The sequence below is a fragment of the Oratosquilla oratoria genome, chromosome 10, assembly GCF_046742065.1.
Source record: "Oratosquilla oratoria isolate Oo_2021 chromosome 10, ASM4674206v1, whole genome shotgun sequence".
NCBI lineage: Eukaryota > Metazoa > Arthropoda > Malacostraca > Stomatopoda > Squillidae > Oratosquilla > Oratosquilla oratoria.
The window spans coordinates 8889401-8899737 of NC_134786.1; the positions used below are offsets into that span (position 1 = coordinate 8889401).

Genomic DNA, 10337 nt, shown 5'->3' on the forward strand with positions numbered 1-10337 from the left:
CTCTTTTAGGCCCTTTGCATATCCTCTTATCCTATGGTCCTCTCATTCTCCTTTCCCATTACATTGATTTTCCTGTCATCTTCCACTGCCACAATAAAAGCCTCTCTATCCTCCACTGCATTCTACAACTCCCCAAATTCTCCATCAAACATCTACCCCATCTTACATTAGCTCTACACATGGCCTTAATCATCTTGCATTTTGCTTTTACACTCTTCATCCTGTACCTCTCATATACCACCCATATCTTCTTCAAAACCATTCTTGCTACTTAATATAGTTCCTACTTAACAAGGAGTACCAGAGCTGAATAAAATTGTCATCATCAGACAGACTACTACAAGTATCCCCCACCCACCAAAAGTAAGAAGGGGTTAATGGAAACAAGTCTTTTTCTACAGAAGGGGTACTAGACAGCTAAATATATTCACCTTGCATTAGCCAGAATACATTAACAAGTACCCTTCTATATGGAAGCGGTTTACAGTAAACCTAAGCTTCTCCAGGATCCAATAAAATCCTGTATGTAAACAAACTGATGAAATGCAGTGCATTAAAATTCCCTGTGCAGAATATGGATTGTATAAATTTTATGCAGTCAATATCATAGGGACTTCAGTGACATTCCAACAAACCCAAGTCATGCAACATTCTTTTATGAAGAATAATCTCAACTCAAGAATGCTGATCACTTAACTTCTACCATCCCTTCTATTGCCCTCTTTAAATCTCTCTAATCACATGTATGACCACATCTCTTCAATATGATATGGTCTCGGATAGGGCACAAGTTATCACCAACAAATCTTAAGTGCATTAAAATTCCACTTTCCTTTCTGTTCATATGACTTTGATATTACCTAGAGTATCATCATTATATTATTCTTTTTTTTCCAACTTTTCAGCCATTGCCCACCAAGAAAGATGGATGTCACGGGTTTGAGAATGACCATATACGCTGATTCTAGCGTGACTTGAGCTGCTGCCCATCTAATTTCTCAGCTCCAGATCCCAGCCTCCTAGTCCTTTCAGTCACCACACTCTCCACAGTTAATGGTATTTTTGAAATATAATGATAATAATAATTGCTACCTCAAGTCTCACTAACTGGAAACCCAAACCCCCACTACTGCTCGCAAGAGTCCCTGGACCCTCTCGTACATCTCTAAGCATAAACTTTGGACCTAAATGTCTATTGTAATTGTGTGGTACTGTTTCTCTATGTCACCAGTTTGTAGTAGTAAGTAGGGTATAGTTGGAACTGAGGATATTGATGAGTTCTAAAGATGGAAATAAATGATTTTCACTGACATCTATCTCACAGGACCACCTCATTCAGGAACCCAGCATTGGTCTATTTTTAAATACAGGGGGGTCTCTATTTACAAACAATCCATTCTGGAGCCCTGTTCATTATATGAATGGGGCAAACTTCATATAAAAGTATACAAAAATGGAAAATATATAAATAAAATTGCAAACACTCTGCTCACTATTTGCTCAAAATTCTGCTTATTTTTCTTTTTAGTTCATAAAAACCTTGAGTTACTTATTTTGTTTGTATACTGAACCATTCATGTATGGGGATCTCACTGTATATTCATGCTACAATATAAATACTCTCTTAAACTGTTCCTTTGTTATTTCTATTTACTGTTAACCCATGCTACATAATAACATCTATAGCTCACAGGAAAAATCCAAACAAACTTTCTAATATTGTATGTGCATTCAAAATCCTATGCCTTTCACAACTAGCTCTTCATTTTAAACTGTTATTTATTCTCCTTACACAAAAAAAAGCTTATTGGATACTGTTCCCATTCTCAAGGCTCAGTAGCTATCATAATATATCTCTTGACTGCTATTAGACCTGTGCCCCCTCAACATTTTGGAAAATGTAATGTATAACATAAATACATGCTAATTCAAATATCAGCCATAATCTATAGATGAAGACTTGCACTTCTTTCTGACAAGAACACATATGCACTAACCTCTCCTCTCTCAATTTATTTTTGGTAAATATCAAATACTGAACATCTACATTAATCAAGATTTCCATATTACAATATACTGCTTCCCCCATGATATACAGATGGAATTTTGATCTAAACAATGCCAAGTAATTTAATTTACACTTAAGGATCTCACTGACCAAAAGGTTCTGCTAAAACTAATCCCTCATGAATAATGATACTATAGTTTTACTTCAGCCAATGCCATAATAAATTGGAGGTATGAGAACTTACACCCAACCTTTAAAATTAATACCAAACAGAAAATGCTAGGATAGTGGTGGTGGGGGGCAGGGTTTTATGGAAAATGTATTCACCACTTTCAGTCAATATTACTACCATCTTTAGTTTTGTATGACTGATGATGGCAGTCTCGGTCAAATCTGCTTGGTGAAAAGGTTTTCTGTCTGATACTGCACTATAATTCACCTTCAATTATGATCATGTCAATGCGATTAGTATTCCATTGGCAACAACCAGCACCTTGCAGATGATATCACATGTAGTCACTACAGTAGTAGTAGCAGTATATAAAATAAATAAATAAATAATAATTAAGGAGGGTACCAAAATGGTGGGACAGTAAAAGTTAAGTGATCAGCATTCTTTTTGAGTGAAGTCACCAATTATAAAAGCATGCTGCATCACTCTACTCCATAGGAATATCACCTACATCTCTAAAATATTGACTGCATACAATATAGTGGTTAATACCCTGTACAGGGATGTTATTCTAAGACACTGCTGAACACAATATACACAGATCCTCTTCACTTAAACAACAATCCATATAATATATTGTAATATTTTGCACCTTGAAATAACACTGGGCATATAGTGTTCAATTCTTTCAATATGGAATACATGACCTGCAAGATATTTTTCTATACTGATAAGACTATATTCATAAAAACATGCACATACAAGACATAACAGTACAGCACCCATACCTTTAGTTCAGAAAAGAAAAGGATATAATTCAATGCACACAAAAAAATCCCCAGTAGCCTACAGTAATCAACATAAAAGCTGATAATTTGTAGAAAAATGAAGTCATGCATGTCCTCTGGCAAGCAGCAACATACTTTTCTCTAGCCATCTGCAAATCAAATAAGGAATGCATAAATAAAGCAGATTTTTTTTCTAATTAATCACTGCAGTAAGACAGAACTATTAAGTCCAAAAGGGATAAGTTGTTTATCTGAACGTGAAGTCTGTCAATAACTAATAAATCCTAACAATATTTGATCATTAATAGTAACAGCAGTTTCCCTACTGCTCACACTAAAATACACAAAGTGATTCAAGAACTTAAAAAATATGAAAACAAGAAATACGTGCTAAATTACATTGTGTATATTCATTTATGAAATATATATACTTGCAGGTATGTGTAACACTAAAATATGTGATACTAAATCTTTGAAAAGGCACATATGCTGATATCTACTGTACAAACATTTTGGTTATAGCACTAGTCAAGCCAACAGTCACACTCCTAACAAGCAACACCACAGCCATTACACTAAACCATACATAACACTAAACAATACACTAACATACAAACAATACATAATGTCCATGCTGAATAATGTTGGCCCAGTATGGGCAGCTCCCATTTTTGACATACATCACAAACTACAGATCACACAAAACAAGGTACAACATACTATAGACAACACCCATAGATTATAAACACCAATGTTTTGCATCTTTCCAGACAATGTGCAGCATACAATATTTATCATCCACAAAACAAATTCCACAGTATCCATCACACATGTGGAATTCCCACCAACACCTCGACACATCAATAAGACTCCAGAACACTACTCCAACATACTACCTACTCCATTCCCTCTCAACCCCACCATCATGAACAAACTGTAAATAAATTTTATTTGAGAAAGGAGGGCATTTCAAGGTCAAGGGAACAGTTTGGAAATATCATATGTTCGAGGGACACTTTTGAAACATGAGAGTTTCCCATGCAGATGTGCCAACTCATGAATGAGTTTAGAGCAAAGTTTGATCATTGGAGAAAATGAGCCAAGATTCCTTGAATATAGCTTCTTCCCTGTATATAGGAAGAGCTTCAGTTAGTAATAAATGCAGAATTCTTAGTCACCCTTCACTATCTATACAACAATTAGAAGTGATAAACAAGAAAGATTGGAGAACACTTATGCAGATTTTGCTTTCGATCTCACACAACACTGAAGCCATACAAGATAGGTTCAACAGATCAATAGATGACACATACCCATATTGCCAAAAAATTTCACATTCAGCTTCAATTATCTTCAGAGACTGTACAGCACTGGCAGCACACAGACAGAGCAGAGACCAAAATGACTCCCAGCCTGGCAGATAAGCCATACAGAGAAGGACTAAGAAGCATTAGACCTGCCATCATTAGATAGGACTTGATAGTGATATTGAGATCCTTTGATTTAAGACAGGAGGGCATCACAAAGTCATAGGAAAGTTGACAAAGACTACATGTCTGAAGGATGTGAAAAAGTACACTTGCCATACAGATGCATAAGCTCCTGGAGTAGCCTAGAAAATGACACAGCCCAAGATAGAACCATACATGAATTCAAAACAAGGCATGATAACTGGAGAACAAGAGGCAATACCTCACAAGTGAATATTCCTTGTATACTACTGTTATGTAAATAAAATATAGTGGGATCTCTATTATAAACTTCATACATTCCTGAGCCCAATTTGGATTGGATTACTCATCATGTGAATCTATTCCTAACTTCAACCAAACCTCACGTGAAAGCATGAATAAAACTGAAATTATACGAATCAAATAGCAAATACAGTCTGCCCATGGTCTTTGAATTTAGCCCATTAAGATTTCTTCTGAAAAAAATCATTATCAAATTTGTTTATGAAGCAAACATTGTGTATTTGCATATTCAACTATATATTGAGTGGATGACTTCTAGCAGGACCAGTAAGATTTTACAGCTCCATGACAGAGGGCAGATTAACAATGCATTCTGTACCTTATTTACAAAAACTGTAGGAAGTTATAGTAAAAAACACCATGTAGCATTGTCTCAAATACAAAAAATAAATAAATAAATAAAAAATAACAACATTCATCTACAGTAGCCATGACATGACAAAACATTCACGCAAGATTTGTACTCTGTTCCCGTTTAAACTGTATGGATGCAAACATGAGACTTCTGTAATAATCTCTCATCTATCACTCAAAACTACAGAACTTTACAACCTAAACAATTTCAAGTACTCTTCCTAAATTGTATTACCAAAACAATCTGATACACCTTCACCCAACCAATTTAGTTATTTACTAAAATATCTGATTCTTGTCTTAAATGTTCTCCAAAACCCTACCCATCCTTCAAATTATAGTGTACACTAATGCAAGAAGAAATACATGGTGTGGATGCTAAAAATATTATATATATATATATATATATATATATATATATATATATATATATATATGTATATGTATATATGTATATGTATATATATATATATATATATACACATACATACATACACACAATTCAAGTATGACAGTTTTACACATTAGCCTGGTAGAACTAATTCTTTCTATATATTCTACTAGAATCTAACTTCAGCACTCATTAGAATGATTTGCAATTTCATAAAACATAAGTACTTTGTTAATCCCCAAAATCCAATTATGGCAACATTTAAATTAGTAAAGTTACTATCACAATTATAATAATGTAATTAATTGGACTTGACCTACATCAATAGGGAAATTAGTCTGACTCACTCATAACCTAATAAAAACATAATCTGATCAAAATTATAAATGCACATCACATAATTCAAAACAATATGAGCATGACAATTAAATCTGCCGATATTCTGCCACAGTATAACATTTGTTACAATCATGCATCAGAATGCTAAGCCTACACCAATACTTAAAATCTAAAGAACACATACCCCTGATGAAATAATGTTGACTGTTTATCCATAAATATATGATGAAGCTTTTGCACACAGAGCTTTTGCAACAGAAGTACAACATATACTTTATAATACTAACAAATGGAACTTGTGATTCTATAACTTTCTCCTAGTGGTCATCTTGATATGTTTCAATGACTGCTTTTGTCTGACAATGCATTAATGACACTTAGTTATTACCCACGACGATAAAAACACGCTGGTTTTCCCGCGGCACGGGACTGAGGGCATGTCATTCATCAATAATTTCCTCCAGCGGGCATCAAAGCAATGCCCGAAATCTTGAGTAGAGAAGAACGCTGACAGAATCCCTCCACTTGAAACGACATTTACGAGTCAAAATAGACACTGGCATTCCTACGGAGAACTACAAACAGCACTACACAAAAATACAGGGCAGCATGGGAAGGGTTTACCAAAACAACACACCTTTCTTCCTCCCCTTCCACCCTCCCTAAAGCCATCGTCGCCTCACACGGGATTTTGGGTGCCTTCTCCTGTTCCTCTCCCTCCCTGTCGTTCAGCGTCTTCTCTCACCGCTCCACCCCACCGGATACTCGCAGGCTACGCACACCACACGTACAGTCATGGGACGAACTGCATTGTAACGTAGCTGTGCAGTACGATGTAGGAGAAAGGAGGATGGCTAGGGGGTGAAGACTAGGCGGCGCGGCAAGGACCACAACGGGAGCGCCGCCAACACAGCCACTACCACACCACCTCCTCCTCCGCCGCCGCCACAGCCAAACACTCACACACACAGCACCAACAGCATCACGCCTACACAGCTTTACCGCTACACTGATCGGTCTAATTTCACTACCGAACACGGCACGATGTTTTAAAGATGATATGGAATGCTCTTATCAATACCTTCGAGTAGAAGATAAGTTATCGTGGGTGATCCAGCTCCAGCGCCTTCGCACCGTGACCGTCCGCCAACGTCATACTTGTGAACTGAGGACCCTTTACCCGAACGGCAACTCGAGAGGCGGCCGTAAGGCTCATCGGGTCAGCGTACACGATCGGAAATTCACCCTTACTGAATAGCCGCACTCGCACGCTTGCCTCCTCGCCGCTTCGATCCTGAACAACGGAGGTGTTGGTTGTTGCGTCAATAAGGTCGACTGATGGCATTCGGCTGCACCTAAAACCGTCCTTAGAGTTGTGGCGGTCTTAATGTGATGGGGTCAGCTTGGGGTCCAGAGGCAGAAACGCTCAGCAAGATATTTTACACGAGGCGCGAAACACCTCACGAAGGCTACAACACACACGTTGTCACACCTCACACAGCCGTTGATCCTTAAACCCAGATGTCGCCATTACTTACATACTCAAGGACGTTGCCTGGTTTCCCGAAAACTTTCACGAGGTGAGCTTCTGCAACAAGATTGCTGTATTAATGTGTTCTGCCCAATTTTGAATCCCAGGGCATTGTGTTTTACAACCTTCATATCAACATTTTGCATTGCTAAAGCCAGTCTGCATTTTCTTCTTTGCCTTCGCTGTGGCTCGCCGAGACTCCGTCTTCGATGAATGTGCGTGCCTTCTTCGCTTTCCAAAAATCCTAAATCGAAATTTTGAATGGAAATCGGAGTCGGTTATTTTTTTTAGCCTGGTTAGCTCAATCTCAGTGACGATATCAGATTGGCTCTCGTTTCGAAAGATACAATTCTTATCCTCATAGAACTGGGAAAACAGGTCTTGGATGCGATGGATTGTTTCATTAGGCTGGGTGAGAATTACTGCTCTCTGTGTTCCGGAAAACCGTGATGTTCCGGTAGCTGTCACGTTCCCCAGGATATGTGTACGGAACTTAAACAAGGAATCGGACACATGAGTGGGCAGGATAAGTGCTTCTGGGAGTTAATGGAACGGAAATGGTGATGTTGCGTGTCATTCCTTGATTTAATGCTTATCCAATAACTTTTCGTGAGGTGGGGTGATGGCAATAGCTTCCATCACAGCCAACAAGGAAAGAGTGTAATTAATTTGTTTATCCGAAGTAGAAGTTCGAAAACATATATTTGCATGTTCATTTTTTATGGCTCCGGAGTGACGAAGACTAATAGTGTGTTCAGATCAGCTTCGAAAGAATGGAAGGAAGACAACATTCAATCGATATAGTGAAGGACTAAAGCTCTGGCAGCGGCTAGTCCGTTCAAATCGGGACGCTCCGAGCCGGACTGCATGAATGAGTTTTGTTTATTTCCGTAATCAGCTGATCAATCGGAGCCACGCGTTTGTCACACGAAGTGGCCAGTGTGTGGTGGAACCAAGTATCGAACGCAAACCTGTATCCTTCGGCGTTCCCATGAAAAGCCTATTTTCATAATATAATGAGAGTATCAGGCCACAGAACATTGATCTAGCATGGACATGGTGTGCCTTATTATTGCAATGCAAGTTTCCCCATCCCCTCTCTCAACTTTTTATCCCGCTAAGTTGTGATGAGCAATTACGGCGAGAGTAAATTAAAGCTGTGCGTTGGGATGTCGAGGTCGCAGACGAATTCGAGTATTTTCGGAAAAGGACGGCGCGGCATCGAGGACGAGGATTACGCTATTCTATGATCCCAACGACTTCGTGTGATGAACAATTCAAAGTTGGTTTAATGCGTTACAGCTGTCCCGGGCCGCCTCCAGTCGACTCGGCGTCAGCCTCATCAAGGATGTTGATCAGTTCGTTGTGGGAGGGGGGCGGGGGTGTTGCCTACGTCAGGAGAGGATGCTGCTGTAGTTATTTTAACCAAGGGATAGGTCTAGAGTGATAATAGACGTTGCACCCTGGCTGATGACGGTGATTCTACAAGATAAGTGCAATGATAAAAAAAAAAACCGGCCTAGGCAATCTAGGTCGGCTACCCGTCGCTGTCGTTGTTGCGTCGGGAGGATGAAACCGTCCGGTTACCCGTCATGGGTATGACTGTACCAAACTGATGTCCTCTGCCTAACGAAGGACGCGCGGACGCTTTAGTGCAGCGTACGATTCTTTTAACAGACCATCGAGACGCTATACTTCGATATCACGTTGAGCAAAGCAACACATTTGAAGGACGATAGTAGGGGTTTGAGGGGGGTTTTGAAGCCATCGCGCTCAATTCACCCCTTTTTTCTCAGAGGGCTGATTTATATATATATATATATATATATATATATATATATATATATATATATATATATATATATATATATATATATATATATTAACACATGCCTTTGCTCATGGGTAGACCAAATATATTAGTATCCATTAATGCTAATGCTTGTTTTTCCTATAAGCATAGGAAGTCTTCGTACATATTTGAAAACTGACACAAGTACACACATGTATAATACAGAGTGAAAGACACGCCACCTTATAGGCCTATTCTATTTACGGCGGAACTTCCTATGATGGAAGACACCACTGAACCATTACCGGATAATATATATATATATATATATATATATATATATATATATATATATTGGTAAATATTGGCAGTAAGTTTTCTTTTAAAATGTTTTGTAACAAACAATTGTGCATTCGGCGCTACAAAGTTTCTTGAGTAGACTTTCAAGTCTTCTGAACATTGATATTTGGTTATAGGAGAGACAGAATAATAGATTGCCAGTAGACATTAGGAACTATTGTTGAGGAAGAGCATACAAACGTTTCACTAAACGCAGTTAACATTTTCAATGTATCAGATACAAAGAGTACACGGGGGGAGGTCACATCACAAGTGTAAGACGACGGGAAAATTTGTCTAACGCTGTGGGCCAAATGTCCGCCGCGACCCGTGTGTCTGCTGAGGTCTAAGTGTCCGCTCCATGACTGGCGGAAAGCCGCCGGAAAGGAATTTGTGTGTCGGTGTAATTGGAAGATGTGTTATTATAGTTGAGAGGACTACAAGTCATAGGGAGGGGCTTCATGCTGGGGAGTATGGTAGGGGCTTCCACTTGTCTGTTGAAAGAAAGTTGCAAGTCTCTTATGAAAAGTGCTTCTAGAAAGAAGAGTCTAAACCTTTCCGATTCCTTAGCGAAAATAATGGTGTTGTCTTCTAAAAAAAATTCTAATGATATGTGTATTGTGTCTTTGTAGAGGTGTAGTTTGGGGCCTCCACTCGACAAGTGGGATGCCATTCGTCTCCACAATGTTGTTCTCGTTTGGCCAACGTAGTAGTCGAGAGGCGTATCCTCTAGGGGGCAGAGAAAATTCATATGCTACGTTGATGCAAGCGGGACTTCCGGAGCGAAGAGAAGTGTTATTTCTACAGTATACACCATGGTTATAGAAACCTCAACAATAGTTCCTAATGTCTACTGGCACTCTATTATT

At 38.7% G+C, this 10337-nt stretch overlaps 1 protein-coding gene across 15 annotated transcripts in view; it reads right to left on the reverse strand.

Moving 5' to 3' along the window:
• LOC143029071 (uncharacterized) overlaps positions 1–7010 on the reverse strand; it is a 123555-nt gene extending 116545 nt beyond the window's left edge. For 5 of the 15 annotated variants that reach the window (XM_076191434.1, XM_076191433.1, XM_076191432.1 and 2 more), the window contains exons 1-2: positions 6444–6763; positions 2969–3117 (exon numbers count right to left, since the gene is read on the reverse strand). The gene's annotated coding sequence lies outside the window, so the exon portion shown is untranslated. The other 10 variants (XM_076191424.1, XM_076191421.1, XM_076191426.1 and 7 more) reach the window with 10 other exon arrangements.
• Positions 7011–10337: the final 3327 nt, after the last annotated feature.